At 38.2% G+C, this 7,609-nt stretch overlaps 2 long non-coding RNA genes across 2 annotated transcripts; one reads left to right on the forward strand and one right to left on the reverse strand.

Moving 5' to 3' along the window:
* The first annotated feature begins 270 nt into the window (after nucleotides 1-270).
* Nucleotides 271-4,540, forward strand: LOC131221252 (uncharacterized). The gene is made up of 2 exons (XR_009159135.1): nucleotides 271-479; nucleotides 4,064-4,540. It is a non-coding gene; the product is annotated as an uncharacterized LOC131221252 (long non-coding RNA).
* Nucleotides 4,541-6,885: 2,345 nt separating this feature from the next.
* LOC131221253 (uncharacterized) lies at nucleotides 6,886-7,294 on the reverse strand. Its single transcript, XR_009159136.1, has 2 exons — nucleotides 7,159-7,294; nucleotides 6,886-7,039 (listed from the first exon to the last, which is right to left on the reverse strand). It is a non-coding gene; the product is annotated as an uncharacterized LOC131221253 (long non-coding RNA).
* Nucleotides 7,295-7,609: the final 315 nt, after the last annotated feature.

The following is a 7,609-nucleotide window of genomic DNA, read 5'->3' on the forward strand; positions in this document are numbered from 1 at the left end:
TAAGATCCTATATTCATGCACTTCATATGTACCCTACCTATCCTGTACCGTTTTCATAATGTTTATTTTCCTTCAAGGTGATCCGCTCCTATCATCATGCAGTTCGCATGTAGTCTACCTATCCATTCACACAATTGTTGGTGGAGGTCAGTGACTCAGTACTATCAAACAGTGATATCTACGGTCGACCAATGGTAAAACGGACTTTTGGACTTTTGTTAGCTAATAGTTGTTATTGTAACAAGCGGCCGCATGTATATGAAATAAATAGATGGATTATGAGAAGTAGTTTAAAAGCAATGGTTTATTTAGTATATAGCTAAAAAGGGAGGCGGCTCAATGGAAAAATCCCTAAAATATAAACCTTCAAAATAAAACCCAAACTAACCCTCAGAAGTCCAAAAACGTCCCTGCCATCACAACCTCTTCGAAGTCGAAAAGCATCCCTGCCTCCGGTAGCCTCATCCTATCATTTCCAGGTTCTCTCTCTCTCCTTTGAATTTTCCATGTTTTGGCTATTGATTGAGTATTTCCCATCTTCTTCACGGGATCCTTTCATCTGTTCTTGGCGATTTCTTTAAGGGAGTCGATACTAACTCACAGTAGATAACACGCTTCCCCGTTTCTAGATCTGGTGCATCACCAAAACTTCCAAAAAAATGCATCCATCAAAACGCGTGTATTTAAATGGTGGCTCCCTTCCTTTCATGTCTAATAGGAATAGCGTGTGGATGTGGATGGCTCTTTGGAGTCCTCATCATATGGACGGATTGCGTCCTACCCCCGCCCATCTCTAATAATCCAACCAAGCTTATTATTTGGTGTGGTCCACTTGAGCGTTGGATCTGCTCATTTTATTATTCATAACTTAATATGATCTGAGAAAATGGATGGACGGTATGGATAAACAGATACATCACGGTGGGCTGTTCGTAGTTATAGACGGGCGCGGTAGGACGCAATCCTTGTATCATCTATATATGCCTTTCTTCTTTGGTGCTACCACGATGACTGCACAATCAAAATATTTGATTGTGTTATCCTCTTCTTCTTCTTCTTCTTCTTCTCCTTCTGTTTTTTTTTTTACTTACAATCGTTAAATGGGTACAATCGGAATGATATTTTCCATTTGGTTGTAAGCAATAAACCTTTGATGAATTTCCTGCATGTAGGACAGGTAGTTGGTGATCCAAACAGTTGATTTTGTGGGCCCTACTGCTGATTCCGCTTGGCCCACGATAACCGTCTGCTGAGAAACAATCCATGGACAGGGGCCAATCGCGTTAGGATCTTTGAAGGGCCCATCGAATTTTGTTTGTTGTATTTGACCGGCAGCCCCAATCACCCTTTGAAAGAAAGGGGTCTTTGTAAATCAAGCCAAACCGCGTCCTTTTTTCTATCGGCCAGGCTGGCATGTTGAAAATTAGGGTTTTGGGGGCGCGGCTTCGGGGGATCCGGATCCACGCAGGTGGGTGCTTCCCTGACTGTGGGGCCTACCTTGACGCATTTTCCTTACATCCATACCATTCATCTACCTTGGCGTGTTTTCTTTACATCCATTCCATTCATATGTATTTAAAGATCATTTTAGGGTTTGTTCCCAAAAATGAAGCATATTCAAATCTAAGGTAAACCACACCACAGGAAACAGTGGTGATTTGACCGTTAAAAACTTATTGTGGGCCACAAAAGTTTTGGATCAAAATGATATTTCTGCGGTCGCTTTATTTAGGTCTTTGTGACCTTATCAACAGGTTGGATGACAAATAAACATTCTAGTACCCCCAAGAAGTTTTTAATGGTGAGTATTCAATCACCACGGTTTCCTGTGGTGTGGTCCATCTGAGATTTAGATATGCTTCATTTTTGAGACTATGACCTAAAATGATCGGTAAAGAGAGATGCACGGCGCGGATGTAAGGAAATATGTCACGGTTGGCAGCGATCCACTCACTTCGGTGGATCCAACGAGGCCGCGGCCAGGATTCGGATGCGAATTGCTTCGAAAGTCGTAAGCTAGTGGGGGCCACCATGATGTTTATGAGAAATCCACCCCATCCGTTTTTCCAGATCATGTTGGACATGGCCCAAAAATTAGGTAGATCCAAAACTCAAGTGGGCCGCAAGAAAGGAAAAAGTGGGCAATTGAATGCCTACCGTTGAAACCTCCCTGGCCCACTGTGATGTTTATATCCTATCCATACCATTCATAAGATCATTCCTACTGGGATGATCTAAAAACACAAGAATATTAGCCTTAACCAAAAATTATATGGCCCTGCCAATATTTCAACAGTGTATGTTCAATCCTCAATGCTTCCGGTCGTGTGGCCGACTTTAATTTTGGATCTGCCTAGTTTTTAGGTCCATGTCTAACATAATCTGGAGAAACGGACGGACGGTGTGGATTTCTCATGGACATCAAGGTTGGCCCTGACTAGCTTCTCCAAGTTCTTGAGAAGGCTTTCCAGGCAATCTGCGTCCTTCGGTTCCAATCCAGGCTGTAAACGGGCATTGTACGCTCTTTTGAGTTTTGAAAACATTGCTTGCTTATCTTAAAATTTAATTCCATTTTTTATTTCCTAAAAAGAAATCGAAGGTAATTTTTGGTTGCATGTTTATCTCAATGCTTAACAATTTTCTGATATATATATATATATATATATATATAAAAGCAAGTTTGGTTTGTGCTTTTCAATTGGTTTTTACATTGCAAAGAAAATCTTCAACGGACCACACTTAACCGAATAAAGCAATGGTGAAGATCGTCCTTTTAGTATGCTTGATGGACCACAGACAACCTCAACAAGTCCACCTAGGCCCTACAAGTTGTGACATGGACCATTTTTTAGGTGTGCTCCACCCACGGTAGCGCAAACAGACCAACGGTCTGGATTATGTAACCATGTGTCCCACTTGTCAGAATTAAGAATGCGTGTCTAACGTGCATAGAATTGGGCTACGCCATCACTGAAAAGAAAAAAAGAGAAGCAACGGAAAGGGTTACTTTATGGTGATTGTTGCCCACCATCTCTAACTAATGATGACTCTACCATCCTTCCGATCAGTCCATAATAGTATGGTAACGTGCAACTCCTACCAACCATGCTGATGTCATCATCGTAGCCATCAATTTAGTTCCCATAAAATGGACCGTTAAAATAAGACTATCAACAATCTAATTCCATTAGGGGCCTGTTTGATTTTTCTATAATTACCATGTAAATAGGTAATAATTATTTACCTAGGTAATTACCGCATATTTGCCCGTGTAAATGTGACAACTTACTTTTTTAACACTTAAATAAAAAACTTCATAAAATCAACGTAGGGCCCATCATGATGTATATGACTTATCCACACCACTCATTTGTTATGTCATTTGAATTTAGGGCATGAGCAAAAAAAAAAAAAAAAGCAGATCCAAAGCTCAAGTGGACCACACCAAAGGAAACAAGGGGAATTGAACGCCTACCATTAAAAACTTGTTAGGGCCCTTAAAAGTTTTGGATCAAGCTAATATTTGTGTTTTCCCCTTATCTCTGTCTGTGTGACCTTATGAACGGATTAGATGATTAAAAAAAAAAAAAACCTTAATGTGAGCTTAACGAAGGAAACAACTTTCAATGATGGATGAATTAAGGCCACTGTTTCTTTCACGTGGGCCATTTGAGCATTGGATCTGATTAACCCATACCAGTTATTGGTCACTTGACCACCCACACACAAATATGAATTTCGGCCTGTTTTTATTACTTACATTTCAGGAATGATGAAAAGCTGGGCTTAGCCCATTTACTTTGGGTCCATCCTCAACCCACACTTGCTCGAAAAATATGTATACATCGGTTCTTCCCACTTGCATAACTGAAGCTTCTTCTTATGCATGTGATCACGCTAGCCTTGTTTTCAAAATGAATTAGAAAACGAAAGAAAAGAAAGGAAGAATATGTTTTTCGTGTATAAATTCACCTAACATTGTACATGTTATAAATGAAACTTTTCATGCGTAAGAGCAAACAGATTTAAGATCTTAAATCCCTTTGTTGGATGATATATTTAGATAAGATCAATGGGTTCAGTCAACAACAATGCACCTAGTTGGGCTGATCAGTGGGGCACAAACGGCAGCGACCCTGAAGAGAATAGCAAGTCCAAGTCAAAAGACAGCAGCAGCAAGATGTCGGACGTGAAAGCTGCCGCTTCTGTGACCATGGACAAGGCCAAGTCAGTAGCATCAGCTGGAGCACAAAAAGTCAAGAGTGGAACATCACTTGGCATAAAATGGGTTAAGGCCCAGTATAGCAAGAGAAGCTCCAAATGAATAATGCAATAAAAATTTTAATTTCTGTTTTATTTTATTATATATTAAGAGGAACCATTTCCTTTTTGCTTTTGGATATTACAGTGTGAAATATTATTTTCATTTTATTTTATTTTTATGAGTAAGTTTGGATTGGAGGCATTTGGATTTCCTAGATATTTCAATTGCTACTTGATTATTGTAATTGTTGGTAATTATTAATTCTTTGTTTGAGAACCTCCTCTTGTAGGCATTGTGCTTTTTATAAATTATAATACTCTTGTTTGGTTGGCTTATAAGTTAGGAATCACATGTGGTCTACTATTTATTTATTTAACAAGTAACCAGTGTGATTACTTTATTGCCTGCTCAACTACAACTTCTCTATATAAATCGTATATATCATGCGTAAGATTGATGAGTGGATTCGTTGTTGCCCATAATGGCTAGTAAAAATGAATGGCCATATTGATCATGCTATGGTTTGATCATTGATTTAGACTTATCCATTGTGTGGTTCTCATCCCTGATTTATCTATCCCATAGAAAACCACTTTTATTGGGAGATCTTGACCATCCATGCAGTGGTTAGTAAAAAGACACATTTGATAATATTACAAATTGTCTAATCATTAATCTAGACCATCCATCATATGGTCCCATTCTTGATTGCCCATCACTCTAAAAAAATGCCCTTTGTCAGATCATGGTAATCATCCATTCAATTGTTAAGCAAATGATTGTTAAACAAATGTAAGGTCTACATTGATCATATCTCCAAATGGTTGCATCCTTAACCTAGACTAACCATCATATAGGCTCCACCCTTGGTTGTCCATCCATCACAAACAATCACCTCCTTTGGATGATCCTAAGCGTCCATGCAATGCCTAAGGATATATATAGTCGAATGCTCAGTCGCGCACCAGTTTGCCCAGAACTCATGTGAACTTTTTTGAGAACTCATCATACGTGATGTGACTCCAAAATTTGAACGGTCCACATGAAGCAGCACCTCATGAAACCCCTGGGCCCAATTTTTTACTTTGATCGGAAACTTTGGTGGGCCATGAAAAATGAAAATAGTTTCCTCCCACGACAAGAAAACTGGCCTTTACTGGCAGTCAAAACCGCCGGCAAAGACTTTACCCGCGGTTTGCTAACAGCCGGTAAAGCCTCGGTCGGTAAAGGCTTTACCGGCGGTCGTGCTCCCTTTACTAGCGGTTGTGCAAGCCGCCGCTGCATGTGGGATTTACTGGCGGTTGTCCTGGCTGCCGCTGCATGTGGGATTTACCGACGGTTTGCATGGTAGGGTGTGGTATTTGAATTTTTGGCTCTTAATCCATGTGGGGCTGATTTAACTTTACAAATACTTCAATTAGCATTTAGGCTCCTAATTCCATAATGCATATGCATTTGTAAACCTATCTATAATTGTGATTTGGTTTGGCAGCTTCATGTTGCTTGCAGTTTCGTATGTACAGGCTCATTAGATTGCAAACATTCAGTTTATAATAATGATTTTTTTTTTTTAAAAAAAAAAAAAGAAAAAAAAAAGTGGAAATGACACAAAATAGATGCCCGACTCACAATGAGTCCCATTTTATGAGTTCTGCCTCTCCAACTCATAAAATGATAGACCTTATCATTGACCCTTTTGGTCAAGGCCCACCTGACTTTTGGTCAAGACCCACTTGATTTCACATTCCTCTTAGGAAGTTGATTATGCCTAGTGATTGTTTTCCTATAAAAAAAAAATACATGCCTATGTAGCCCTTTCACATGCATCAAACTGCCGTGAATAATATTTACAATAATAAATCGAATAGTTTCAATAAATAAATAAATAAATAAAATCAATCGATCTATAGCTCCCATTCATCCATGCCTAAAACCTGCAAAACAAAATAGCGAAAAGAAATTAATTGGTATCAGTGTTAAAGTTTTGGAATTCAACTCAATATTGCATCAAAATACATATTAAAGCAATCGAAAACTTACTTGTTTCCAAGGATTAGAGCTTTGGAAATTACAACCCAAGTTTCAAAGACTCCACTGAAAATTAATAGAACCGAGAGTATCTGTTCTTCAAAAACAAATGAAAAAAAAAAATCCCCTGAAACTGCCAAAACAACAAAAACTTGGAGTAAGCAATAAGAACTCACCACTGAGAATGAGCAGTCTAAAGGCTTCTGAGTTGCTGAAAATAGAAAAGATATTTTTGCCAATGAGCGGCACCAAAAATAATAAATAAAATCCTCCGATATAACTTTGCAACACAAAAATGCCTCTGTTGTAAACAACACAACATGTACAAGGCCCTCTGGAATTCAGATAATAAACTTGCTTCTTGTTGTTTCAAGAAAATCAACATCAACTTCTTCATGAAAGCTGCAATTCCCATAGGTACAGTTTTGATTTTTTTTAATCTTCTTATTTATTTATTTATTATTTTTTATGGCAACAGTATGGATTTATTTTTTTTGGGGAAGTTTTTTCATCAGTGTGGCATTTCCACAAAATAAAGATCAGAAGTCTGTAGGAGTATGCATAAAGTGCTACAGACAGTGATGGGGAACCAGTTGGTGCTGCTGCTCATATGGTACTAAATAATGCAACCAAAAAAGCCAGTAAGTACAAACCTCACTCATTACAAGAACTTACAAATAATGGAGAGATTTCAAGGAAGCTAAGGAGAATGGAATATTCTGTCTCAGCCGATTGAATGCCAGGTTTCTGCATTGCAGGAAGAAAACAAAAATATATTTTGGAATTGAGATTCAAATAAAATAAAATAAAATAAGATTAAATCCTATATAGGAAAAGGAAGCCATAAAAAGTTATAGACATGTTACATATGGGTTGCACTGGGGGGCAAAAATAAAGGAATTACGCCATGAATGCTATTGTTAATGACGTCCCTGTACAAGGGAAGGATATTTGAATTAGTAAAGATAAATGGAACCAGATCAAATAAAAAGCTTTGTTTGTATGTTAAGCTTAACTTACAAAGTGCATTTAAGTTCATCCAGGTGAAGCTAAGCTCATCCCACGATTAAATCATTTTGTAATAGTCAACACATGAAACATCAAGAAAAACCTACTCATAAATGCAAGCAACCTAAAGTTGAACAGATGTTAACAAAACCACACAAGCTTTTTCTTGTAAATATCTGCTTACCTGCATAGAAACTGAACACAAGGGTATATCGGTGTGTTGGCCTGAAATAACATAATATCGGGCTGATATAAGTCTTCACCAGTCGTGAACAATACAATGCCTGATATAACCGTTTAAAACCTTAC

This window comes from Magnolia sinica, chromosome 12 (assembly GCF_029962835.1).
Source record: "Magnolia sinica isolate HGM2019 chromosome 12, MsV1, whole genome shotgun sequence".
Classification (NCBI taxonomy): domain Eukaryota; kingdom Viridiplantae; phylum Streptophyta; class Magnoliopsida; order Magnoliales; family Magnoliaceae; genus Magnolia; species Magnolia sinica.